At 45.7% G+C, this 14,121-nt stretch overlaps 1 protein-coding gene across 2 annotated transcripts in view; it reads right to left on the reverse strand.

The window, feature by feature from the left end:
- Window positions 1–349: 349 nt before the first annotated feature.
- Window positions 350–14,121, reverse strand: part of THUMPD1 (THUMP domain containing 1) — a 75,909-nt gene continuing 62,137 nt past the window's right edge. For both annotated transcript variants that reach the window (XR_009247606.1, XR_009247605.1), the window contains one exon: window positions 350–581. The gene's annotated coding sequence lies outside the window, so the exon portion shown is untranslated. The remainder of the gene's footprint in view (window positions 582–14,121) is intronic.

Consider the following 14,121-nt stretch of genomic DNA (forward strand, 5'->3'; position numbering starts at 1 on the left):
GTAGAAGACACAGAAGAAGCTCCTGGCTCCTGGCTCCTGGCTTCAAAAGGCCCAATTTGGCCCTTGTGGCCATTTGGGGAGTGAATCAATGGTTGGAAGATCTCTCTGTTTCTCCCTCTCTGTAACTCTGCCTTTCAAAATAAAAATAAATAAATCTTTAAAAAAAAAAGTACCTTAATTTCTAGATGTTTCTAAGTGTTTATCTCCCATCCCCTACAATTTCCACTTCTGTGGGAATTCACTTGCACAACTTCACCCAGAGTAAATGAGACGTTATCTGGAATGCTGGAATGCTGAAATGCTTTCACAAGCAGTCTATTTTTAAAATCAACTCAGTTTAAAACAAAGCTCATTTAAAATAGCATAATTTATTTTGGCTTAAATTGTGGTAAAAAATAACTTTATTATCTGAAGCTGGAAAAAATGTCACCCACAGTGAAACAGGTGTGTTTAGTACAGGCATCTAGCAAGTCTGAGTGCCTCAGACGGTTCAGGACTCCAGATGGCAGTTTCCAAAATGAAATTAAGTATTTGTACTTCTATAAAGTTGGCAGGTACATCTGCAGAAACACTGGTAAGTTCTGGAAAAAAAAAAAGGCAATTTGCATTTGAGAAATTAATAAACATGATCATTTAGAATGGAACAAGAAAATCGAGGAGTTATTCATTCTCATTTCCTCTCTGCCAGCAAAATATGAAGTGTAGCAGTAACCCAGAGATTGAGTACTGAAGCATACATTACAATTAACAGTGCTAAGAAAAATGCTGAGAGTCGGCGATGTGCTAAAGTGGGTTAAGCCACCCCTTGTGATGCTGGCTTCTTATATGGATGCCCATCTGTATCCTGGCTGCTCCACTCCCAATCCAGCTCCAAGCTAATGAGCTTGGAGAAGAAGGGGAGATGCCCTAAGTGCTTGGGGCCCTTCTACCCACATGAAAAACTCAGATGGAGTTCCTACTTCCTGGCTTTGCCTGGTCCTGCCTTGGTCATTACCACCATGTAGGGAGTGAGCTAGCAGATAAAAGATCTCTTTCTCTCTTCTCTCTGTAACTCTGCCTTTCAAATTCATAAATAAATATTGAAAAAGGAGAAGGAAAAGAAGGTTTTAATTTGGGGGCTGGCAGCATAGCACAGCAGGTTAGACAGGCAGTCACTTGTGCTACCAGCTTTGTATATCAGAGTGCCAATTCAAGGCCTGGCTGTTCTTCTTTCAGATTTGCCCTGGGAAACCAGCAGAAAATGGCCCAACATCTTGGGATGCTGCCACCATGTAGGTGACCTGGATGAAGTCTGGGGCTCTGGGGCTTTAGCTGCGGTGTTGTGGTGATCTGGGAGGTTATCCAATGGATAGAAGATCTCTTCCTCTCCTTCTCTACCACTCTGCCTTTCAAATAAACAAAATAAATAAAACCAAAAACAATCACACACAAAATAACTGAACTTGAAGAGAAAGTTTATAATACATACCTGAGAACGTATTATATATTCATCATATTTATTTTTAGAAAATATTTATTTATTCTTTTCATTTGAAAGGAAGATTTACAGAGAGAACGGAACACAGAGAGAATAATCTTCCACCTGCTGATTCACTCCCAAAATGGCTGCAATGGTTGGAGCTGAGCTGATCGAAAGCCAGCAGCCAGGAGCCTCCTCCAGGTGTCTGATGTGGATGCAGGTCCCCAACGACTTGGCCCATCTTACGCTGCCTTTCTAGGCAACAGGCAGGGAGCTGGATCAGAAGTGAAGCATCCTGGACATGAGCTGGCATCCAAATGGAATGCCTGTACCGCAAGTCAGAGGATTAACCTGTTAGGCCGCTGCACTGGCCACTATCATCCTTCTATTCTAGCACTTCTATTTGTGTGGCACTGGAAAAATTACTTGATCTCAATACCAAATATGCTGTCCTTGAAGTTGAGATAATAATAGTGTCCAACACCAGTTATTGTGATAATGCCTATAAATCCTCCCCTTGTAAGGGACGGGATCCCATATGGGCACTGGTTAGTGTCCTGGTTGCTCCACTTCCCATCCAGCTTCCTGCTTGTGGCCTGGAAAAGCAGTCAAGGACAGCCCAAAGCCTTGGACCATGCACTCATGTGGGAGACCCGGAAGAAGCTCCTGGCTTTGGTTGGATTGGCTCAGTTCCAGCCATTATGTCCGCTTGGGGAGTGAACCAGTGAATGAGAGATCTTTCTGTCTCTCCTCCTCTCTGTAAATCTGTTCTGCCTTTCCAATAAAAAATGAAATAATCAAAGGCAGGAACCAGAAACTTAATTCACATTCCCATGTGGGCAGCAGGAACTTAACGACTTTAGCTCTCACTGACTATTCCCTGAGTATACATAAGCAGGAAGCTGGAGTCCCAACTGTAGACAGGATTCAAATCCAGGCACTCTGATAAGGGATATAGGAGTGTCCCAAGTGGCGTCTCAACTACGGTGCCAACACTCACATCTTTCCCCATCTTCTTCATCTAATGAGCATCTAGTATAGAGTCCAACCCAAACATCCCTTACCCAGCCTACATCTGTATTCTCAAACCCTCGATACACACTGGGATAGTTAACTCCTATCTTGATAGTGTGTCTCTCTTGACAGATGGGAGTACTTGGAGAAAAAGGACATCATATTTAGCTCTGAATCCTCAGTGCCCAATGTAATGCCTGTCATCAGGTAGAAATTAAAAGAAAAAAAGTATGACCAATGAATTATTTGGAAGGAACCATTCCTCCTGCCAAAAAGCTCCTTCCACTCTTCTGGTAGGGAGTCTACCCTTTCTCCTTCAGGATCTAAAATTCCTCTTGTAGTTACTCTTTTGGTTTAGAGAACAATGACTACGAAAGGCAAGGTCTGTATCCTCTCATCAATATTTTCCTCATTCCTAACTGCTCGACCTGCGAGAACTCCATGGAGAGCTATCTCAATCCTACAAATGATCTGAAACAAGAGAATTAAGGAGAAAAAACAACGATTTCTTAGAGAAATGTCTAGTCCTTCCCATCAGAAATTACTTCTTTGTATTTTTCTCCTTTTTAAATCTTTGCTTTCTGCTTTGGCTGAGGGATAATGTATTCCAAATGCAACCATGTATATGTAGTCTTTTTGTCTTTTTTTTTGAAGATTCATTTATGATTTTTATTGGAAAGGCAAATTTACAGACGGGAGGAGAGACAGAGAGAAAGACCTTCCATCTACTCCACAAGCCATAAGTTACTTCCTAAGCAGGGAGTTGGGTGGGAAATGCAGCAGCTAAACCATACGGGATCCCAGGACTTGCAAGGGGAGGATTAACCAACTGAGCCATCGCACTGGACCCTTATCCTTTACATACATTCATATATATATATATGTGAATGAAATAAGCAGGGGCTAGCACCATGGTTCAAATGATTAATTTTCCCCTTTCAAGTGTTGGGCTCCCATATGGGCACTGGCTCTTGTCCCCACTGCTCTGTTTCTGATCAAGCTTCCTGCTTATGGACTAGGAAAGCAGCGGAGGATGGTCCAAAGCTTTGGGACCCTGCACCTTGCTTTGGAGACTCAGAAGATGCTTCTGAGCAGCTGAAATCTGGCCATTGTAACCATCTGCAGAGTGAACCAGCAGATGGAAGATCTTTCTCTGTCTCCCTATATCTCTGTAAATCTGCCTTTCCAATAAAAATAAATAAATAAGCAAAAAAGAAACAAACTACCGAATGTATTTCATGTCACAGGCCAAATGTTCAAAGCGCTCAAAACCAAAGCAGCCAAAATGCTTTCTCACTATAAAACTCAGAAAACATGTCTATGTTTCTGTCTAAGAGTGAGGATGACAGACATTGTCTTCAAGGGGATTTGGAAAAAACTACAAGGTAATAAGACCAAAACTCATGAAATACAGATGGATACATTCTTGGGCAGCATATTGGTACATTTTCAATAGGAGAAAGTAATCTTGGGCACAAGAGTGGAATAGGAGAACAGGGAGCAGCACAGTCCCCACTTCTGACCTTCACATGATCCTTTCTAATTGACAAAGCATGGGAACACAGTGGAATCTGTACTCAACAGCCTTGCCCATAACTTCATTAAATAGGTCAGCAGGGAAGATCTTAGAGTTAAGTAGAGAGTTCATGTAATGATGCAAATAGCCAAATGTTTTAAAAATGTTATTCAAGTTTCATTGTACAATTAATTTTTTGCCTTAAAACTGACTCACACAAAACGGTGTTTTACTTGATTTCAAAAAGCAACTATCACTGCCTCTATAAAGAAAAAAAAAAATCAGTATTCTTTGGCACAAGAGGAAGTTGCCCATTGTAGTAACTTCGTGAGTCTATACATTGTAATATCGTATGTAGTTGGGTCCAGTTTTCGCCTAGAGTGCCATTCAAGAGAGGTACTGAAGACTACTAATCCCAAACTAAGTTTCCCTGATAAAAATCCAAAGTATTGAGGGCCCGGTGCAGTAGCCTAGCGACTAAAATACTTGCCTTGAATGTGCCAGTATCCCATATGGATGCTGGGTCTCATCCCAGCGGTCCTGCTTCCCATCCAGCTCCCTGCTTGTGGCCTGGGAAAACAGTTGAGGACGGCCCAAGGCCTTAAGACCCTGCACCCACTTGGGAGACCCGGAAGAAGCTCCTGGTTTCGAATCGGCTCAGCTCTGGCCACTGTAGTCACTTGGGGAATGAATCATTGGATGGAAGATCTTCCTCTCTGTCTCCTCTCCTCTCTGTATATCTGACTTTCCAATAAAAATAAATAAATCTCTAAAAAAATCAAAAGTATTGAAAAAGCAAATTATTTTCCCAACCTAGGACTCAACATCATTTAATGTTGGGTCCTTGCACCATCTGAAAGCATCTTATTTCAGTAACAGAGCCCAAATCATCCTTTTACTCCCAGATCTAAGGCTCCCTAAACAACTTAATTTCCACTCTGTCTCAAGCCCGACAGAGAGGAACAGAGTTCCTGATTTGGTGGAGTGGGCCAACAACATGCATACATTCAGACCTAGGTTTACAAAACCAACTAACATTCAGAATGGCTCAGCTCTGAAGGACCAAGCCACTTTGTTTTCACTATCTTGATTTTTTTAAGACTTGAGGACTCTGAAACAATTGAAGAGTAATGTGGGTGATTCTTCCAACAAAGGCACTTACTTGGCAGAAGTCAGCACAGCAACACAAATGGCTGGAGTCTGGTCCTCACTAGACAGAGTGATGTTTCTTCTTGGTCTCCAAGGCTGAAGTGGTTTCAGTGGGGATGGCTGGCTGGACCTGAGGGGTTTGAGGTGTGGCCTCAGAGACAGGTGACATGCTGTCAGGGAGCTCCAGAGATACTGTCTGGTCAGGTATGGGCAGAGTCTCAAAAGCCTGTGCAACTGGCTCCTTAGGCACCTCCAGGACAAATGGAGTTTGGCTTAGAGAAGTCTCCTGCACAAATGAGGTGTTCTCAGTGTTCTGGGGAGGTTGAGGCAGGGGTTGTACAGTTTCAGAGATTGGTGGGTCTACAGTCTGAAGAGCCGGGTCAGACAGATGCTGCACCACAGAAATTTGGGTGCCAATAGCCTGGGTGCCAGAAACCTGAATAGGCGAAAACTGATTTTGGGAGACCAGAGGAAAATTCTGGAGTTGGCTCTGTGAGGCCATAGGCACCATATGTTGGCTATGAGAGTTCACAAGGACCTGGAGGTGGCACTGGGAGGCCACAGGTGCCATTGCATGGCTCTGGGAGGTCATAGGGACCTGCAGGTGGCTCTGAGAAGCTGCAAGCAATATAGGTTGGCTTTCAGAGGTCACAGGAACCTGTAGCTGGCTCTGAGAGGCCACTGGAGCCAGAGGGTGACTCTGGGAAGCCACGGGAGCCACGGGAGCCATGGAGTGGCTCTTAGAGGCCACTGGAAATACTGTGTGGCTCTGGGAGGCCACTGGAGCCAGAGGGTGGCTCTGAGAGGCCATGGGGGCCTGCAGGTGGCTCTGAGAAGCTGCAAGCAATATAGGTTGGCTTTCAGAGGTCACAGGAACCTGTAGGTGACTCTGAGAGGCCACTGGAGGCAGAGGGTGACTCTGGGAAGCCACTGGAGCCACGGAGTGGCTCTTAGAGGCCACTGGAAATACTGTGTGGCTCTGGGAGGCCACTGGAGCCAGAGGGTGGCTCTGAGAGGCCATGGGGGCCTGCAGGTGGCTCTGAGAAGCTGCAAGCAATATAGGTTGGCTTTCAGAGGTCACAGGGACCTGGAGGTGGCTCTGAGAGGCCACTGGAGCCACCGAGTGGCTCTTAGAGGCCACTGGAGATACTGTGTGTCTCTGAGAGGCCACTGGAGCCACAGAGTGGCTCTGGGAGGCCATGGGAGGCAGAGGATGGCTCTGAGAGGCCACGGGTGCCAGAGGATGGCTCTGGGAGGCCACAGGAGCCAGAGGGTGGCTCTGAGAGGCCACAGGGACATGGAGGTGGCTCTGAGAGGCTGCAAGCAATATAGGTTGGCTTTCAGAGGTCACAGGGACCTGGAGGTGGCTCTGAGAGGCCACAGGAGCCACCGAGTGGCTCTTAGAGGCCACTGGAGATACTATGTGGCTCTCAGAGGCCACTGGAGCCACAGAGTGGCTCTGGGAGGCCATGGGAGGCAGAGGATGGTTCTGGGAGGCCACAGGTGCCAGAGGGTGGCTCTGAGAGGCCACAGGGACATGGAGGTAACTCTGAGAGGCTGCAAGCAATATAGGTTGGCTTTCAGAGGTCACAGGGACCTGGAGGTGGCTCTGAGAGGCCACAGGAGCCACCGAGTGGCTCTTAGAGGCCACTGGAGATACTGTGTGGCTCTCAGAGGCCACTGGAGCCAGAGACTGGCTCTGAGAGGCTGCAGGGACCTGGAGACAGCTCTGAGAGGTCGCAAGCAACAGGGATTGGCTCTTAGAAGTCACAGGAACCTGGAGGTGTCTCTCAGAGGCCTTTAGAACCAGAAGGTGACTCTCTGAGGCCACAGGGGCCTGAGCATGGCTCAGAGAGTCCTTAAAATTGACAGAATGGCTCTTATAAGTAGAGAAGTCTACCTTCTGAGTAGAAGAAACCAAAGGAACTACAGGCAGGCTCTTAGAGGTCAAAACAGTGGAAGGCAAGGGCTGGTTCAGAGTGGACAGAGGGAACACAGGCAGGGCTGGAGGACTCAGGGGTCGCTGACCAAACCATGAAGGACTTGCTCCAGGGCCTGGGGAGCCAATCCAAGCTAAATGTCTGTCGTCTTGAGGCTTGCTGCCCAGATTCTCTTGGCACACGTCCTGGGGCTGGCTGCTGTCCTTGACATTTTTTCCTTCCTCTTGTTTCTCCTGTTTGTCGAGCTGTCCCGAAACGGTCATCCCTAGGGTAGTCCTCCAGGGTTGGGTCCGCCAGGAACGCCGCCTCCGCTGTCGCCGGATCCGGACAATGGTGTTGGAGACGGTCCCTAGGGAAGAAGAGAAGCGGTGGCTGATGCTCTGCTGCAAGGCGTTCACCACGTTGCTGGAGGCCAGCTGGGAGTTCGCCATCGAGGAGTCTTCAGGGAGCAGTTCGATGTTGCCCGTGTACCAGGAGATCCACCAGAGGAGGCTGAGGAAGATGATGATAGCACCGATGTAGAGCAACATGTCGTAGAAGATCAGGTCCGCGAAGATGCCGATGAAGAGAACCACCACCCCCACCGTATCGAAGAGGACGCCCAGCCAGAAGAAATGCCGGCAACGGCCCAGACCCATCCGCTTCCCGTTCGTACTGCTGGACTTTATCGCAACTTCCATGGTCTTCAAGATCCCAGAGCAGCGGCGACTGGCCGGGCGCCGCCGCCGACCAGCTTGGGCCACTGGGTCCCCATGGCAACGCGGTGGGCGGGGCGGGGCCGGGGCCGGGAGGGGCTGGGAGTTGGGCAGAACTTCGGCCGGGTCCCAGCTCGCTGAGGCGAGGGGAGGCGCCCCTGGAAGTGACGCGCGTGCGCGGTGCGCCCCCGCCTGGTCACCTCTGGGCGACTGCTCCTCAATTCCTCCTTCCCCTGCTAAGGTAGTAGTTCCTAATGAGTTTGTCTCCTATCAGCCGCTTAGCAGCATTCAAAGGTGCCTCACATCCTGAAATGACTTCTCCAGAGCATGCACTCCCCAGTTGGGACCACACGCTTCTGTGCCCGCCGTCCGGGAGGGATGTATTCACTTTCCTCTTCGCCCAAGTCTTGCTTTCCTTGAGGGAGAGAGAGTTCCGGAAGGAGGGAAGTGGAAGGATGGGAACCTTCTAGTAACTTCACGACACAGCTGGCAGTGCTTTTGGGGCTTTTGTCCTTTGATATGCTGCAAAAGTGGCTATTGTCTTACCTATTTGCGCCCCCAGGGAAATATTAACATACTCTTGCTTAAGGTAATTTCTCCAGGGTTTTTCCACCTCTCCGCTTTGTTCCCTGTAGGGTTGTCTGTGAACCTGTTTGTCTAGATCCTTAGTCCTTGAAAGAAAAGAAAAAAAAAAAGTGGGGGGGAGTGATGGGGGAAAGAGGAGTGCTTTTAAAATCTGAAGTAGATCTACTTGCCCCACTACTGAATAAGGAAATAGAAAACTCAAAAATGGAGACGTGGACTGGAAGCTGAAAATAAAGGAGTTAAATGAGGTTATTTCAAGCTGGGATAGATGTGGGAAAATTAACACTCATTTAAGACCTGGTGTCTGTCAGGTATATCAGTGGAAATTTACAACCAATATATTAATCCCTGGTTCTTCAAATGTTAGCGTTGGGAATTAAAGAGGAAAAAAAAACCCTTAGAATGCATTTTGATCTACAGAGAAGTGGCGATAGTACAGCAAGATTTCTTTGGAGGCACATTTCTTCACTAGCCAATGTAAGGAACATAAGAATATATTAAACCCATAAACTGACTGACTAGACACCATGTCTGGAACGGGAGGGTTACTTGTTTAATACAGTGATTTGGAAGCAAAGTAAAATAGATATTGCAGAAAATAAAATAGAATTAACTATTTATTTTTTAAAGATTTATTTGTTTTTATTGGGAAGGCAGATATACAGAGACGAGGAGAGACAGAGAGAAAGATCTTCTGTCCGATGATTCACTCCCCAAGTGACCACAATGGCTGGGGCTGCGTCAATCCCAAGCCAGGAGCCAGGAGCATTCAATGCGAGGACTTTAGCCACTATAGGCCACCGCACCAGGCCCAACTTTATTTTCAAAAAATTTTATTATTTATTTATTGGATGATGTTTACATAGTTGATTAGAGTGGGAAGGATAGAGGATTAGGAGAAGTGGATGAGACCACTGTTTCCAAATTTTCTTTTTTCTTCTTCCTGTATCCAGGGTAAGGGGGGAGGTAAAGGAAGAAGACACACTCAGCCTTTCAATTGCCTCAGTTGGGGATGGAAAATGGCCACCTGATGTCATCCCTGGGTCCCCAGTGTGGAGCATGTTCTGAGTCTGGAAAATGCTACATGACCTCTTGCAGTTCCGTTATGCACAAGAGCACTCCATGTGTTCTGGGAAATGATGTACTGTAGACTTTTGCTTGTTGAAACGGTTCCAAAATCACCTAAACACCTTTTAAAATGCTACAGAATTCATGTCCCTTGAAGTATATCTCATCAAATATGCAGTATGAATATGCCAAATGCTGTCTAAAGGATAGGTTCAATTTTGTAGGATTGTTTTTGGACATCAAATTTCCTAACAGAAAGCAGAGCAACGCTTTCCTCTCTGGTGCATTAACAGTTTCCTCAGATGTAAATTATGAGAAACATGAAAGGTTTTATATTGGTAGAGAAGGAGCTCTGGCAGTGGACACATCTGTAATAGAGGACACGGATGAAAAGCATGGGTGCAGGAACTGCAGTTTCCAAGTTCAAGCCTTGCCTCTGTCACTTCCTAGCTGCCTGACCTAGACAGGTTGCTTAATCTCTGCTCACCTCTGTCCATCTATAGAGGGGTGGATAGGAATAGTTTTGACATCAGAGAGTGTTTGTAGTACCTGCCACAGCACTGTGCAGTGCTCAACAAGTGCTAGCTATTTCTTTGAAGTTCATGTACACTCAAGAAATAGATAAGTGGGCCTGGCGGCGTGGCCTAGCGGCTAAAGTCCTCGCCTTGAAAGCCCCGAGATCCCATATGGGCGCCGGTTCTAATCCCAGCAGCTCCACTTCCCATCCAGCTCCCTGCTTGTGGCCTGGGAAAGCAGTTGAGGACAGCCCAATGCATTGGGACCCTGCACCCATGTGGGAGACCCAGAAGAGGTTCCAGGTTCCTGGCTTCGGATTAGCGTGCATCGGCCCGTTGTGGCTCACTTGGGGAGTGAATCATCAGACGGAAGATCTTCCTGTCTCTCCTCTTCTGTGTATACCTGGCTGTAATAAAATGAATAAATCTTTAAAAAAAAAAAAGAAATAGATAAGATACTCTAACATTCAGTGACAGTCTACTTCTTCAGAAAAGAAATAAAACCTCACCATTGCCCCCTCCCTTTCTATCTGTAACTTTGCCTTTCAAATAAATTAATAAGAGAAAAAAATACATGTACCTCTGCTCTTCTCCAAACCATCTGTGTGAGAATCTCTTGGGGCTAAATCCTAAGAGCTTCTGAGCTTGTCCTAAAGTTCACCCAGTGTTAAAAACTGCTACTGTCAATGAAATCATTAGAAGGTAAGGATGTATTAAACTAGAAACGAACGCATGCATTTTGTAATACCTTCTATTTTAATTAGAAATTGTAGTTTTCTCTTCATCGGATTTCACCTGACACTGCTTTCAGAAAGGAGTCACTTCTACATGAAGGCTACTTCGAAGCCATGGCTCACAACGTGTAGTCTACAACCTGTAACACCTGGGAACAAATTAGAAATATAAGATGCAAAGTCCCTTCCAGACCTGTTGACTCAGCAGTTGCAGATGTGGGGCCAGCAATGTTGTAGAAAGCACTTTAGAGGGCTGGTGACATGACTCAGCCTGTTAAGCCTCTGGTTGCACACTAGCATCCCAGATAGTTACTAGTTAAAGAATCTGGTTGCTCCAAGTTCTGATCCAGCTCCCTGATAATACACCCGTAAAAGCAACAACAAATGGCCTACATGCTTGGCCCCTGCACTGACATGTGAAACCCAGAAGAAGCTCCTGACTTAGGAATGGCCCAATGGGAATGGCTGTGGTGACTACATCAGGAGTGGATCTGTGGAAGATCTCTCTATCTCCTTCTCTCACTGGAATTCTTCCTTTCAAACACAAGCAAATACACCTTAAACCATGCAATTGTTTTTAAAAGAAAGAATTTTGGGGTAGTTTACTAACCATCAAGCTTGTGATATTTTAAACCAAGAGCTGTCAGGTTAAATACAGAATATTCAACAAAATTTAAATCTTAGATAAACAGAATTTTTTTTAATATGAATGGATTATAAACATTGCTTGAAACATACTTACACTAAAAAAAAATCAGTGTCTAGATGAAATTTAAACTTCCATAGATATACTTCTTTTTGTTTGTCAAAGCTATATTATTTAAATCACCTCCACATAGTTTTACATTTTAGACTTAGAAGCAATTAGATTGAATATCCTCTTTAGGATTTACAGCAACTATTACACAGAGTTTAAGAGAAAGTGTAATGTGGGCCCTGGCGCGTTGGCTCAATGGCTGAATTCTTATCTTGCAAGTGCTGGGATCCCATATGGGTGCCAGTTTATGTCCTGACTGTTCTGCTTCCCATCCAGCTCCCTGCTTGGGGCCTGGGAAAGCAGTCGAGGACGGCCCAAAGCATTGGGACCCTGCACCCACGTGGGAGACCTGGAAGAAGCCCCTAGCTTCAGATCAGCTTAGCTCCAGCCATTGTGGCCACTTTGGGAATGAACCAACGGATGGAAGATCTTTATGTTTCTTCTCCCTGCAAGTCTGTCTTTCCAATAAAAAAATCTTATTTAAAAAAAAAGAAAATGTAATGCATATAAACAAAATTGTCATTTGATTATTTTATTGCCTTTGTCTATACTCTTGAGGAACAGTGGTTTTTGTAATTACTACTGTTGAATTCTTTGAGAATTCAGCTTGTGATTTTAAAGCAAATTAAAAGTATATTGTTATAAAAAAATGTAAAGAAATATATATATATATATAAAAGACTGCTACTATGCCTGGGGAAAGGGCAGCTGAAGGCCTAATTGCTTGGGCTTGTGCTATGCCTATAGGAGACCAGGATGGAGTTCTGGCTCCTGGCTTCAGCCTGGCTCATATATGGGCCACATGGGAGACCTGGAGAGAGTCCCAGATGCCCAGCTTCCGCATGGCCAAGTTCAGCCCTGGCCATTGCACATTTGAAGTGTGAGCAAATAGACGGATCAATCTCTTTGATTCTTTCTCCCACTATGTAAGTCTGCTTTTCAGATAACGAAAATAAAGAAAATATGAGAAAGATACCAAAGTGGAAAGAAATGTAAAAGGAACACTCTATTCGCTGAAAAAGCAGGCTGATAACATGCATCACATGTATAACATTTATGTTTGTTGTAATGGGATCATGAGCAGCACCTACAGACTTGTAATTCTGAACAGTTTGAATGATTTAGAGGAATTATTGTTATTTTCGTGATGGCAAACAAAACACACACCAAAAAAACTCTAACTGATTGAAAATATAAAACTACAAAGACAGTAAGGAAATGACAGAGGAGGGGCGGGGGGAGTAAAAAAGAAGAAAACTAGAAAGACAATCAAGTCATTGTCCAGAAGGGCAGACAATGACCCCAACTAAGTCTCTGATTCGGGGTGTGAGCATTGCAGGTGGCAGCTTAGCTTGATGTCTCAAAACGAACAGCAGCCTTGCCATCTTTCTTTTTTCCTGCAGTTCCAGATGTTGCGGAAAGCTAGGCTGCCTGTGCTCTTGTTATTCCACCTGTCAAGACACAGGCACCTGAGCCTCCTCAGTGGCTCAGACGGAACAGTGGACAGCAAGTCCAGGTGCACGTGGAGGATATGGCATACACTGGAGCCTGCAGAGGACACTTGGTACCATGACAGAGGACAGAACAAACTGATCAACTACCCCAGCCAAGTGTTGGCAATGAAGATCTGGACAAGAGGAGACTCTAAGGTGGACTGTGTCAGCCAGTGGATTCTGGAGAGATTTCATCGAGCTTGGAATGGCGAGATTGGCAGCATTTCTGAACTGTGCCGAGCAGCGCCCTCAGAGCGTGCCATGTCAGGGACCCTGGGATGGTTGGGAGGGCGGGTGTGGCTTCTCCCTTTGTCTCCCTCCTTCCCCAGATACAGGAAGGAAAAACGAGAATGTGAAAACAATGGTCTTACCCACTTTCCTCTAGCCCTTGACCCTTTGCATCCTAATCAACTATGTAAAGATCATCAAAATAAAATAAAATAAAATAAAATAAAATAAACCTTCATCAATTGTGGCCATTATCTCCTAGCCATAAGGGGAATGCAGGTGCCGAAAAACCATGACTGAGAAGAAGAAAGAATACAATTCCTTGAATCTTTCTATAAGTGAATCTCAAAGCTTGATCTGCATGTTTGTTTATAGGAAGCTTGAAATAACAACAAAAGCATTCCTGATTTTTTTTTTTTAAAGATTTTATTATTATTGGAAAGCCGGATATACAGAGAGGAGGAGAGACAGAGAGGAAGATCTTCCATCCGATGTTTCATTCCCCAAGTGAGCCACAACGGGCCGGTACGCGCCAATCCGAAGCCAGGAACCAGGAACCTCTTCCGGGTCTCCCACGCGGGTGCAGGGTCCCAATGCATTGGGCCGTCCTCTCCTGCTTTCCCAGGCCACAAGCAGGGAGCTGGATGGGAAGTGGAGCTGCTGGGATTAGAACCGGCGCCCATATGGGATCCCGGGGCTTTCAAGGCGAGGACTTTAGCCGCTAGGCCACGCCGCCGGGCCCCCTGATTTTTTTTAAAGATATATTTTATGTTTATTGCAAAGTCAGATATATAGAGAGAGGAGGAGAGACAGAGAGGCCACAAGGAGGGAGCTGGATGGGAAGTGGAGCTGCCGGGATTAGAACCGGCACCCATATGGGTTCCAGGACATTCAAGGTGAGGACTGTAGCCGCTAGGCCATAGAGCTGAACCTAGCATTCCTGATTAAAAAAAAAAAAAAAAGAAAAG

This window comes from Ochotona princeps, chromosome 24 (assembly GCF_030435755.1).
Source record: "Ochotona princeps isolate mOchPri1 chromosome 24, mOchPri1.hap1, whole genome shotgun sequence".
Classification (NCBI taxonomy): domain Eukaryota; kingdom Metazoa; phylum Chordata; class Mammalia; order Lagomorpha; family Ochotonidae; genus Ochotona; species Ochotona princeps.